General features: G+C 55.4%; 1 protein-coding gene across 3 annotated transcripts in view; it reads left to right on the top strand.

The window, feature by feature from the left end:
* LOC138727795 (ATP-sensitive inward rectifier potassium channel 12) overlaps positions 1-13,326 on the top strand; it is a 33,776-nt gene that overhangs the window by 13,527 nt on the left and 6,923 nt on the right. Inside the window, exon 1 of one of the 3 annotated variants that reach the window (XM_069870582.1) lies at positions 6,316-6,501. The exons of 1 other annotated variant lie outside the window; for it this stretch is intronic. The gene's annotated coding sequence lies outside the window, so the exon portion shown is untranslated. Of the gene's footprint in view, positions 1-6,315; positions 6,502-6,535; positions 7,158-13,326 lie in introns of those variants that run through there. One more of the 3 variants, XM_069870581.1, reaches the window with a different exon arrangement.

Below are 13,326 nucleotides of genomic sequence, written 5' to 3'. Positions count from 1 at the left end.
CTCTCTTTCCCACCTCCCCAGATGCTGCCTGGAGGAGGCAGGTAGCTTGTTCCCAGAGAAAGATGCTGTCAGGTCCTTGCCCAAGGGCACAGGTATAAAACTTCCCACAGGAACAATTTGCTGCAGGAATTATGCTGAACCAGCCAAATTGGGCAGTTTCAGAGCAGCAACTGGGAGTGCATTGAAACCATCTCCCCAACTTGCTTCCAGTTCGATCCTGTTGCTTGTGCAACCCAAAAATGTTTGGTGAGGAAAATCTAAACTGGCAATTCTTCACCCTCTGGACCGGACTGGGACCCAGTTTTGGTGTTTCTTGCAGCAAAGGATCTTCTTTCCCCCAGCTCCTTCCCTGTGGGAGTCCCATTAGAGCCCCAAGGATTATGTGGATGCCAAACCGCATCCCCTGAGTCCGTGGAGAGGCTGGGAGCACAGTGCAGGGAGGCAGGGAGGTCTCCAGGAGCCCTGAGTGTGGGTCCACATCTGCCTGGCTGCTCGCAGGACCCAGCAACATTTCCCCCAAATGGAAAATGTTCTTTTAGGAGAAAAAAAAACCCCAAAACTAACACACAACAAAAAAAGTCAGTAGCTGTGATACCATCTGTGTCTGCAGCATTACACAGCGAGGACAAGCCTGCCGTGAGCAGAGCCTCCTGAGCACCTATGATGGGTAGCTGGAAGAGCTGGTACCAGCCTTCCTCCTCCCTTCCTCCCCCTCAGAGAGGAATGTCCTGTTTCTCTAGGGAACAACATATCTCTTTGGCATCTTTCTCTCTGGAAGCTTTGATTTCTTTTCCACCTGCAGTTCTCCCTCCTCAACAGCATGTCTTAGATATTTTTTTCCTCCCTGCGGTCCCCCTCCCGTTGGTCCCAGGGGGAAGGCTGGTTGGAAGCCTCTCCAGCAGCCCTGGCCCGAAGAGTTGGAGGCTGAAGGCAGTGGGTTGCCAATTCATATGTTTTTCTCGATGGGGCTTTAAAAAGTGATGGGCTGATAGGAGTCTCAGGGGGGCAATTTCCCTGGCAGCATCCAAGTTGTGTCACCTCTCCGCTTGGCTCTGTGACGACAGTGTTGATTTGAATTCTTCCAACTTAAGACTGATTTAAATGATGGTGAAGTTGGGGGGTGGCGTGTGGGAGTAGAGCACTGAGCGCTATTCTTTTTCGGTTGTCATATGCCTCCATAAAGACTTCTTAAGGATTTGCATAGATCTGTGGTCCAGATTGCACTACAGAACCCACCGGTGGTCTGCAAAGCTATGACAATGGCTTCTGTGCTGGCTCTTGAATCAGGCAAAACTGGAAAGTTTAGGTGTGTTTGCAAGATTTTGTGGTACAGCCATTCCTTTTTTTTGTTTGGGGGCTGTTTTGGGCCCTGTCTCTGCTCCTAACTCACATCATTCCCCCTCCTTTGCAGTCCCATCCCCTGAGAGACACCTGTCCGCATCCCATCCTCCCCTCTCCTTCACGCTGCTCTGTAGAGCACTCCAAGCCTCATGCTCAAGACCACTGTAAATTGATGGAGAGGTGGTGAGATCATGGAAAAACACCCAGTCTCACAGTTTTTGTGAAAAATAGGTGTTTGGGTAATGACCTCATGGGGTGGGAGGCTGGACGGTGAGCCCGTCTCCCACCAGCAAAACCACAGGAGGTGAAAGAGAAGGGGATTGTACAAATGTCCCAGCCACATGGAAAGCTTAATTTGCTGGTTGTAATTGCTGAGGACATGCACATCTGTAGGAAAGCAGGCTCCATGCCTCATACTCTCCCAGAAGGGCTTGTTTGTTTAATTTTATCTCACAGAGAAAATTATAAAAGGAAAAAAAAAAAAAAACTCAAACCAACCACGCTGTGCTTTTGCTCAGCTGCAGCGCAAACCCGCCCCAGTGGAGCCCGGAGAGCACCGGGGACTGAAACCCTCGCCTGAGCCCAGGTATTTCCATAGGGAAAAGGGGCAGCGAGGGGGCTGTGGGGCAGCCAGAACCCCAGAGCTGTGCTGGGACCCCAGTGCCTGCCTGTGTGGGGCCGGGCAGGATGGGAATCACCAGATCTGGAGAAATACCATCATTGCCCTTGTCACTCTGCCTCTCCCCACTCCCACCCCATGCCGATCAAAACCCCGTTGCCTCGAGCAGCTCCCTCCACCAAGGAAGGATGCGTTTACCACCTGGGAGGCTGCAGGAGGGTCTTTCTGGGGACCCCGGCGCAGCAGCCTGGCTTGCCCAGGTACCAGTGATGCACTTTTGATCCCAGCAGAGCGAGCAAGGCAGCAGTTTGAGGCAAAATGTTGAGATCTTTGGGATGGCTGATGCTTTGCGAGCTGCCATCTAAACCCTGCCACGGTCATGGCTGGTAAGGGGTGATGTGGCTGGAAAACGTGGGAGCGCTTGTGCTCTGGTTTCAGCTCATTTTCTTCACTGTCATTAGTTTAAATTTCCAAGGGAGCCCAGGCTCGGTATCAGACGCTGACATCCTTTAATTTAGCAAATGTAAAAGTGGGAAATTGTCCAGCTGGAGCGATTAGAAACGTCCTGCTCCATTCCCCAGCCGCGGTGTCGGGCGCTGGCCGGGCTGTCTCCCCATGCTGTCAGCCTCCCCGCACCTCCCTGCCAGCATGACTGTGGCTGAGACCTCCCACACTCGTCACACGGGTGTGACAGCCCGTCATCACCATCCCTGCCCGCTGCTCAGCGTTGCCGTGAGCCACCGATGGTCCTGGCCGGCAAAGAGCAACAAGGGGGGCTGGATGCAGGAGAGGAGCTTGCTGTAGGGTGGGATTGAGCTGTGCCACCCCTGCAGCACCCGATGAAATCCCATCCCCTTTGCCCTGACAAGGGCCTTCTCCACCTCCGGGTTTGCGTACAACGGCCTGTGTCTCCCCTAAGCCGCTTAATGAGGGTTAAGAGGCTAACAGGCTTATTACCAGCAATTATTTCCACAGCCCTGCAGGTGTCCCTGAAAAAAGCAATGCCCCGCGACTGCCCAGGAGCATCCTGCTGGCATCACTGCCAACCTGGGATGCCACGAGATAGTCAGTGCTCAGCCTGCTGCCTGAGTCAAGTTGGTGTCTGTTAGCAGGCTGCTTTTACACTGCTATATTGATCCAGGCTGTGGGTCTGGTGGGATAATGTATGGAGGTTGTGGGATCTCTATGGACACGCCGCCTCCCGCCCTGGTCCCTCTTGCTCTGCCTCTGAGTGGTTCTGCAATATCCCTGGGCGGTCGGTCGCCTGGAGACGGCCGCGGCGGGTTGCCACAGCGACAGAGCCTTCGCTCAGCATCCCTCCAACTCTGCCACCTTGGTCAAAGTTGAGCGAGAGAGAAACATCCCAGGGAGGAGACACCATTCTCCCCAGGCAGCAAGCGCGAGGCTAGGGAAACTGAGGCACAGCTGGTGGAGTTGGAGGCAGCTGTGAGGTGATGCAGGAGGTCTTGGAAGCTGCCTTTGGGTGCAACGGCACAAAAAGTGGTGGAAATGAGGCTGGTGGAGGGCAGGGCGTACTTGGGGGGTGTTCAGTGCTTTGTGGGTCCAGGTGCTGGTGCACGCGAGTCCTCCCAGCAGCGGTGTTTGAGTCACCATGGCAATGTCAGCCGCGCTCGGGCTGTCACCTGCTTGACATCCAGCGCGTGCCAGGATGGGTTGGAGGGGTGCGTGCACCCCGGGGACATCAGCCACCTAGATCCCAGCTGAAAGCCTGGGCTCCCCGACGCAGCAGTGGGACCGATTGCGGTGCCGGCTGGGGTCCCAGGTGCCTGGTGGTGGCACGGGCTGGGGCCTGGCTCTGGGGACCCCTCGCAGTTAGGGGGAGGAGGGTGAAGCCCTTTTGGGGTGCACCGGCAGCAGCGGCTCCCTGCCAGTCCCACCATGGAGCGCTTGCCCCGCTGCAAGCCTATAATTACAGATGATGTCCATGGTGGGTGAGGAGAGGTTACGTAACTTTGGCGTTTGGAAAATTCTTTCTGCTCCCTTATCGGCTTTATAAATACCTCGAACTCAGGCCAGGCCACGCTGGGGGGAAGGTGATGACAGGGGCTCCAGCCAGTCCCCACGCTCGGGCCCATCCAGCTGCTGTGCCTCAGTTTCCCCTTCTCTTTGGGTGAAAGCATCCCTGCTGCATCCTACCTCTGTGATAGGGGGAGGGCTCCTTGCTGCTGATGGGATTAGCAAGTGTTTTTCACCTCCAGCAGAAAAAGAGGAGGATTTTTCTTCCTCTTTTGGGAAAGGCTTGAAGGTGCTTTTTGGGTCATGGCCATCATTAACCGGCAAGTGCAAAGAATCGAGGTTCTGCCCGTGGCCACTGACTGCTTTGCCCTGTGATCTGATGTCACATCCCCAAGGTTCTAATCCTTCTGGCTGGTCCTTCATGTCCTAAAAATCCCTGGGTTGGGATTTGGTGATGGGTATTTACCCCGTCCCCCCTGCTCCTCGCAGCATCACCGCAGCCCTCCTGACCCCCCTGGCTGAGCCAGGGAACAGCGGGGTGCTGGCGAGTCCCAAGCGTCACTGATGACCCCTGTGGGATAGCGCAGGGGGGGCTGGAGCAGGTCCCCCCAGCTCACGTGTGCTCGCGTTTATGCCGCTTGCAAAGTTCTCTCCCTGTGGGGATGTTGGAGGGCGGCCGGGGCCGTGTCGATAGGAGCGTGCACGGCGCACGCAGCCAAGGGCGGCCGGGGCGGCGTTGTGTAACTCTCCGTGTGGCCCTTCACTGAAGCCATGTCACCATGTGCCACCCTCCCCAATGTCACTGGACCTGGCCACTGCTCCAGCCACAGGCACCTTCGCTCTGTGCCCACTTGGCCATGCCAGGACGCTTGCTTGGGCTTGATGATCCAATGGGTCTTTTCCAACCTGGTGTCCTGCTCTACACCTCCGAGGTGTAGATGGTGGGATGCTGGTGGCAGGACCAGGGCCATGAAGGTTAGGTTGGTTCTTGTGGCTGGCAGCAGCTGTGCCACCACTTTTGTCCTCCAAAATCTTCCCTCGATGGAGTTTTAGTTTTGCTTGCTGGAGAAACTGTGCCCTGCTCCTTGTCGGGCTGCATCGGGCTTTGCGCTCACCTTGTTTATTGTAGGGTTGCTCAGGAACACACATAGGTGTTGGCTTGTAGGGCTAGTTAAAAAAAATATGTTCCTGGCTTCTACTTTATTGCTTTTGTGATCCAGCAATGTGTCCCTGAGCGAGCCACCCATCAGTGACCTGGGCTGTACGGAGGAACGGAGTGGGGAACACAGCTGGGTGAGTGCTGCACCTCGTTGGTTTAAAACCAACCACTTAAACGCCCAGGTCTTTGCCCACAGGGTGTGCAGCTGTGGGCCCCTTAACCAAGTGATGCACAACAGCACTCGATGCTGGGGCACAGGAATAATGAGGAGGGAGTTCTGGGTACCTTCATGGCCACCCCGGTTTGAGTCGGGCTGCCCAAGGATGCTGACTTCAGGTAGAGATTTGACTTCTTGCTGCTGAGACCCAGCAGAGAGGGAGCCATGGCTGGTACCCATGGGCAGGGAATGAGGGAGAATTAATTGAGCCGCTGATCCCTGATGGCGAGAGGGGATGGGGAGCAGCGAGCCCCCCCGCTTCCACCTCCCCAGGGGTTATGTAACATTTGTGCTAAATCTTTGCTGCAGCAGATAAAGATGGTCCCCAAAATACCCTGCCCTGCCTTTGCCTCCCTTGCAGCTACTTGGGTTTGGGATCATATCTGCAATCTGGGGGTGTCCAGTTCCCTGATGGGATTGGGGCAGGATGGAAGGGGCAGAAACCCAGTGCCAGAAACCCAGTATTCTCTGGGAAGGAGGTCTCCTCCAACCAGGCTCAGCTCAAGGAATTAACAGGGAGCCCTTGCAGGATTTAAAAGACACTGAAACTCTTGAACTGGTACATGCGGAACCATGAGGTGGAAGAAAACTAGTAGCAGCAAAGCAGTGCAAAGTGTCTTGAAGGTGTCGGGTAGCATCACACCTGTGCTGGGGCCATCACCACCTGCAATAGAAAAGGAGAGGAATTTTTCTTCCTCCCCTAGGAAACGCTTGAAGATGGGGTGATGACCATCAGTAAATAGCAAGAGAAAAGAACCAAGACCTTGTCTTGAAGCAACAACTACCTGGCCATGGTGTCTGATCCCCCAGGTCCGAATGTGTCACATCCTTATGACTGGTTCTTCACATCCCCAAAAAACTCTGAAATTCCCTTTGAGCTACTTCTATTCCAGTCCCTCGAGACCACCAAAGGTATTGGGCTTCTTACCACTCTCACGAGTGATTTCACTCCCTATCCCTTAGAAATACCACTGGAGGTGGATGTCCCCCTGGCTGGTAGTGGTTCCCCACAGCTGCAGCCGAGGTGCCAGTGCCTGTACATGTAGGGAAGAAGAGAGGCTGTAATCTGAGCTCGTGAGCAATTAGCCAGGACAGCAGCGTGCTGCCCGGCAAAGTCCCTGCCGCCTGCCCGTTCGCTCGGCTGCCGGCATCGGGCTCAGCATCTGCGGCTCTTGCTGCCATCACAGGGTAAGTAGAGCCAGGAGGGTGGCTCTGCCTGAGCATGGCATGTCCTTCCTCCCCATTTCCTTCCTCCTGGGGTTAGAAGTCAAGTTTAGGACTCTGTTGACGCCTTAACCCATGGTGACGCCAAAGGGCACTGGAAACACAGTCACTTCTGGGGTGGAAATTGCAACTTTGTGCCAGAACAGCCATGGAGCCAGGAAAATTTCCTGGGATAGGAGGGCATGCCCTGTATGTGTCACCAAGAATTGAGCAATTGCTAACACTTGGATGGAGCAGGACTAACTGTAGGTTTAAAGCCCCCAAAAAAAGAGTGGAGGATGCTGAGGAATGGTTGATGGCTCAGCTTTCCTTCCTTTCCCATCTCCCCTTGCTGGAAGGGACTTGTGCATCCTGAGATGGCTCTATGCTCATCCCGCTCCTCTCTGTGCCATTCCCAACTGGAATACCACTGCGGAGACAGCAATGTCAGGCAGTGTCTAGGCGTTCGGCATCGCTCTCCCTGTGGCTCACGGCTCCATCGGCTCCGGCTGGCAGCCCCATCGTTCCCAACCTGCCGCGCATCGCTCCTTCAGGATAAACATTTCCCGGGTGCGGGCTCTGCCCACACACGCGATTTCACTTAAGCAGGAGACACGGCTTCAGGAGGGGGTTTGCATTGGGTGAGAGCGGAGCTCTATGGGAAAACTCGTCTTGGGGGTGATGGGATTTGGGAAAGGGACATCACTGATGGGAGCTGGGCAAGCAGGAGATGCAGAATTAATCCTGCAGCGGGCAAGCTGGGGCTGAACGGGGTCCAGGTCACCTTCTGCTTTTAACCATAAGGTGCAGGCAGCAATTGCTCTGTGAGAAGGGTCTTAAACTAATTTATGCCTGTGATACTGCTGCGCAGCAGGGCCCTGGTGCTACCTATAGCATGGGAGCCCCTTGGTGCCACAGCCCTCCACTCATCACCATCTGGTTGGTGATAAAATCCACTTGAAGACATTTGCTCTTTCAGTCCCATTTTCCATTTCTTCCCACGGTGCTTTTTATCAGCCGAGTGATCCCCTTGGGCTGAGGCAGGGTTGCTGCCTTCCCCCCGAGCTTCTTGGCATGAGATAGATGGGAACCTACCATCCATGGTGAGAACCTGAGTCCCTGCAGATGGTCCAGCAACGGCTCAACCAGGGCACAGGGCAGGCAGGAGCACGGCTGATTTCAGCTCTGCCATCATCTCCCCGCAGCCCCATCACTGGCATTTGTCCCTCAGGAAGGTTTGGGGCTGTGGCTGGAGCCCATCTCACATCCAGATTTGGGAGCACGCAGGAGGGACCAGAGCCATGTGATGGTGAAGAGCGCAAGGGCAGACACAGAGACATCCCAAGGTCACTCATCTGAAAACACCCTCTGACCCAGGCGGTCCAGGAATGGGGCTTTTTTTTTGGGAAGGAGGCACCCACTGCAGCCCAGGCAGGGAAGGGGACATACTTGTCAACTTGCACAATGCCCCAGCACCTTGGGCACCGGTGATATTTCAATGCAAAGCTCCAGGCACCTCCCAGCCAGGAGTCCCACACAGGAGGGGCTCATCTTCACCTTCCAAACACCTCACTGACTCAGTTCCCTTTCTCCACTCAGCACCAGACGTCTCCATCACCTGCGTCCCAGCCCTGCTGGACCCTAGGAACCTCCCAGGATCCCCCGCTCACCGTAGAATCATAGAATGGTTTGAGTTGGAAGGAACCTTAAAGTTCATCCAGTTGCCTGCCATGAGCAGGGAGGAAATGTAGGGGAGGATGTAGGGAGAGGGGCCTCAGAGCCTGAATTCTTGGGGCTGCTGGAGTGTTTGTAGCAGATCTCTGATGTCCTGAGGGACAAATCCTGCAGGATGCAGGGTGCTGGGCATCAGCAGGCTGGGGAAAGCTCCCCTCCCCCTTGCTAAATCCCTTCCTCAGCGCAGGACAGTAGGTTAGGGGACTCGACCAGAGGTTGGATTTAAGGAGATTACAACTTCTCCCCCAGGATAATCTAGAAATTCAATTAAAACTCTCTGTCTCTCGCCTGGGCTGCAGCAGGGCCACGGGGCACCCCACGCCCCGCAGCCATGGCCGGGGAGTGCTGGGGAGACCCCCCCGGGCACACGGCAGGTAAGGGCTGACCCCCTCCTCCCCGGTACCCAAAGCCCCCCCCACCTGGGGGTATTAACCCTGCTGGGGTATTAACATCCATCCTCTGAGCTGGGGCAGGCGGTGCCCGGCTGCGGGGGGGCTGCGAAGAAAGGGGTGCGGGGAAGGGGCTGTGGGGGCCCCAAAGGTAGGGATGTCGCAGGGGTAGGGCAGCCTGGCTGCATCCCCTGGGGTTTTGGGGCATCCTTTGGCAGCCTCCGTTGCAGATGGACCCTGCTAAGGCCTTCGTCCCCCTGCCCTCATCTCCATTCCCAGCCGTGTCCCACCGTCTGGCTGTATGAGTGTGAGCAGATAGACAGACAGCATTTTCTAGGCAAGTGAGATGGGATTTTAGGAGCCAGCGGGAGGCAGGGCTGGCTGTGGCTTGTGGGGACCCTCAGTGCTGTGGCATTTCCTGACCAGCAGCCCATGCGGGGAGGGGAGCATCATCCAGGTGCAGCAGGGGGCAATGGGATGCAGGTACGGGAGCGGGGCTGGGTACCACTTCTGCTGGAGATGGAACGTGCACGGAGGCAGTCGGACTGGGATGCTTGAACCCCCCCCCCCATCATGCCACGGAGTTGAGGACCAATTGTGTACTCAGTGCAGCCTCTGAAGGGATCTTCTCCAGGATCTCCACTGATCCAGAACATGTTCAGCAGGACTTTTGGGGTGCTGAAGCACAAGCCACCTGGCCGCAGTGAAGCCGATGGCTGCACGTGGCTCCTTTTCTCCTCCCATGCCCGCGGTGGCATCTGCACGTGGCTCAGTGGGATGCAGATGAGCCAGCACCTCTCCAGGCATCCAGTTGCCTCCAGCTTCCTTGCCAAGGTCCTTCCTTGTCCCTCGTGCCTCAGTTTCCCTCCTGTACACACCACTGAGGCTTGCAGACAGTGATTGCTTGGCTGCTTGCTGGCATTAGAGGGGTCCACAGGGGTCCAGTGGAGTGGTGTTTGCCCGTGGCTGTTTTCTACCTGCCTCTCTGCCAAAACAAGAGCAGTTTTTTCTCATTAGGCATGCACTGTGGTGGGACCTTCCTCCCTGTCCTCCCTGGTAGCCGAGGCAGAGCAGGAGTTCATTTATCCTCTGGATTCATCACTGTGTGGCCTGCCCTGTGTTGACCATTAATTTATTGGAAGTGCCCCAAAGACGGAGTGTCGGAGGAGGGAATTATTCATGCAGCTGCCCCAGCACGGAGGGGATACAACTTGGCCAGGGCCCGGCTGCAGGCTCCCTGCTCTTCATCCCAGCTGGAGGAGGCCCCAGCTCTGCTGCAGCCCCACGGTCTGGGTGCCCAGGCTGGGTCACCCTTTCAGGATGGGGTGAGCAGGAGCGGTTCGGGCACCCCCGGCTGTGCGGGCACAGAGCTCCCTCCTCTCTGCTGACATTGCTCTCGGCTGCTGGGGCATGAAGGGCATCGCTGCGGGAGATAGCAGTGTTATCTCTCCGCGCAGGGCAGGCAGCAGCACCCAGTGTGACCTCCTTGCACCATCCCCTCCTGGACGGTCACCTCTCCTGCCAGGGCACCCGCATGTCCCAGCTTGGCTCCCCTCCAGTGCCCCCCTGGGCTGATCCCACCAAACACAGTGCAGTTCCCTACACGTGTCTGTAAGCTGGGAGAAAACCCACACCGGGAGGATGCAGGGGGGAAGACGGCAGCTCGGTCACTGCCTCCTTTGCCTCAAAACGCATCCCCTCTGGAGCTACAGCGAAAGGTGCGATGATAAATCAGATCAACATATTCAGCTGGCTCTAACTAATGACCTCCCCAGCACTCATTTTCCCAGTGTGCTGGCTGTTCAGAATATTGTTGTAACATTTAACTCTCCTTTTAAAAAGGAAGAAATAAATAACACGAGCTGTGCAGTTGGCACATTGCTGGAGACGCTTGGATTCTCTGTGGGAAACCGCTCAGTTTGGTTGCTTCGGTTTCGTGGCAGGAGCTGTTGCCTCTCGTGTCGGCTCGTTAGGTGGGGCAGCCCACGGCGTCGCTGCGTTCAGAGCCTGCGGGAGCTGTGGGCCGTTCCTTCCCGCTATTAATATTACGGGTCTGTTTTGTTTCCTACATGTTAACACTATTAGTGCTGCAGAAGATGCGTGGAGTGAACAGCAGGGGATGGTCCCGGTCCTGCCCCGACAGCCAGTGTGGGTTTGTCTGCACCAAAGCTGGGGATTAAGAGGCAGTGGTTATGAAAGGAAGTTTTGAGTTTGTTCTCAGGCAGTAAAATTGTGATGTTCAGGGGTGTGAAACTCCTGGGAAGGAGGCAAGGAAGGGGATGTAACCTCCTGGAAGAGCTCCACCAGTGCTCTGGGGCAGCTCTGGTTGTGGGGAGATGCCAGGGTGGTGCTGAAGGATGCTACTCGTGTCCCCAGGAGATGCAGGGCGACCACGGGGCCGTGGTGCCCGCGGCAGAGCCCGTCCAGCAGCAGGTTTCCACACATTCGCACGAGCCCTCTCCCAGCCTGAACCTCCTGCAGCGGCAGCGTGAGGCTCCAGCCTTCAAATCAAAACCAAACCAGAAACTCAGCTTTCAGTGAACTTGAGAAAGCGTATTTCCAAACAAAAATGTGCTAAATAAAGTACGAGCCGCAGGCAGCCGCCTGCTCCGACAGATCCACTTTGCTCGCCTTTATTTAGCTGTCGTCTCCCCACGCTGCCGCTGCCGGCCTGGGAACGGGGTGGGGGGTGTCCCCCCAAGAGCTTTGGTGCTTCAAGGAGACTCGTGTTGTGGCCCTGGTGAACGCGGGGTCCCCTGTCCTGAAGCAACGCCAGCCCCTCAGGCCTGTGGTAGCATCAGACGTCCCCAACACCCAGGTGCTTGGGCAGGGAGAAACCCTCAGTGACATGGGATGAGAGGGAGGAATGGGAAAGAAAGGAGGAAAAAATAAGAAAGAAAGAGAAGAAGAGAGAAAGAGCAGAAGAAAGAGCAAGAGAGAAGAGGGGAAAAAAAGGGGAGAAGGAAAAGGAAAGAGAAAGGGAGAAGGAAAAGGAAAGAGAAAGGGAAGGAGAAGGGGAAGGGAGAGGGAGAGGGAGAAGGAGAGGGAAAGAGAAAAGGGAAAAGGAGAAGAGAAAAGGGAAAAGGGAAAGGAAGAGGAAAAGAGAAAGAGAAATAAAAGGAGAAAGATAAAGGGAAAAGAGAAAGAAAGAAAAAGAATGAAAAGAGAGAGAGGAAGAAAGAAAAAGAGAGCAAAAAGAGAATGAAAAAGAGAAGAAAAAGGAATAGAAAAAAGAAAGGAAAAGGAAGGAAGGAAGAAAAGAAGAAAAGAAGAAATAGAGAAGAAAAAAGAAGGAAGACAGATAGATGGAGAGAAGGAAGGAAGGAAGAGAGAAAGAAAGGAAGAGAGAAAGGAAGAAACAGTGAAAGCGAGAAAAGAGGGAAGGAAAGAGGGAAGGGGGAAAGAGGAAGGTGGAAGGGAGCAGTGATGGTGACTGGGGAGCCTGAGGGTCCCCAGGAGCGTCACGCTGGGTGAGGGCAGCGCTGCTGCCTCTGCAGTCACCCGGGCACAGCTCCCCTCCCAGCACAGTTAATCCAGACCCCAGCTAATCCTCTTGCAGGTCACTGGGAGCTCATTGCATTTTGTTCACTTCTCAAATGCATCTAGAATTAATTAAAAAAAACCCAACCCAACAGCAAATTCATCCTGTGGCCAAAGCAGTCGGCATATTCCCCTGGGGTGAGCCGAAGGGGTGATGTCGAAGCAGCCTTTTCTTGCCTCCAAATGCTCAGTTCTCATTAAAAAAAGAGGTGAGAAAGCCTTCAAAAATCTAGCCAGTGTGGTTAGGAGGAAGACATGGGATGGGAGTCCGAGGCTGGAGTTTGACAGTGTGAGACTGCAGCCAGCCTGGCGTGTCAGCTCTGCGAGGCCACCTTGGTCCCATTTGACTTCCAGTGGATGGGAGGTTATAAATATTCACCATTAACATCAACTGTTCGTGCTTGTTTTCTCCGTGGCTGTAGGGAAGGAGAGGATCTCGTGCCAACTGCCCCAGCCGGGTGCGTGCAATCCCTTGGTTTGCCAGCACACTGACAAATATCTGTGGAGCTGGGAAAACCAGGTTTGGGGATAAAACATGGTTATGCCTGAATTGCAGCAGGTGGAAATGCATTTTGGTCTACAGGATGGTGGCTCACATGGGTCTGTGTCCACCACTCGGAGATTTGGGGAGGTTGTGAGTGCTCCTGCTTGTGGTGCTGGGCTTCTGCAGGGATTCCCAAGTCCCAGGCTGGATTTGAGGAGAATTTCAGCAAAAGGCCAGGGTAAAAGTAAAATCCAGGGTATCGTTGCTAGCTGGGGTGATGCAGCCCCAGGCAGGCAGTGCCTGGCAGTGCTCTCTGGCGCTGGGCTGGCCCTGGCCACCATGTGATGGAAAGGGTGTGCTTGTCCCAGTGTGTCCCCAGGCACTCGAGCTGATTGCAGGGATCGACCGCATCGATCAGACCGGCAGATCCGACACAGCATGTACAGCCCGGCGGTTTCGCCTGTGCCCCTAGGCATGAGCTGGGCTCCTCTGTGCTGAGGGGATGGGGTGTCGCGGGGGCTCTGCACCTGCTCCTCTACCACGTTGCTGTTCCGTGCAGCTCTCGTTGCCAGCTGGGTGGTTTCATCACCAGTGGCACGTCCCGTGTCACTAAATGAAAGGATGGGCTGCAGCAAGGGGTGGTTTGGAGAATGTTCCTGCAGT

The sequence above is a fragment of the Phaenicophaeus curvirostris genome, chromosome 16 (genome assembly GCF_032191515.1).
Source record: "Phaenicophaeus curvirostris isolate KB17595 chromosome 16, BPBGC_Pcur_1.0, whole genome shotgun sequence".
NCBI lineage: Eukaryota > Metazoa > Chordata > Aves > Cuculiformes > Cuculidae > Phaenicophaeus > Phaenicophaeus curvirostris.
The sequence above is the reverse complement of the archived record's forward strand: the minus strand, read 5'-3'. Positions and strand labels throughout refer to the sequence as shown.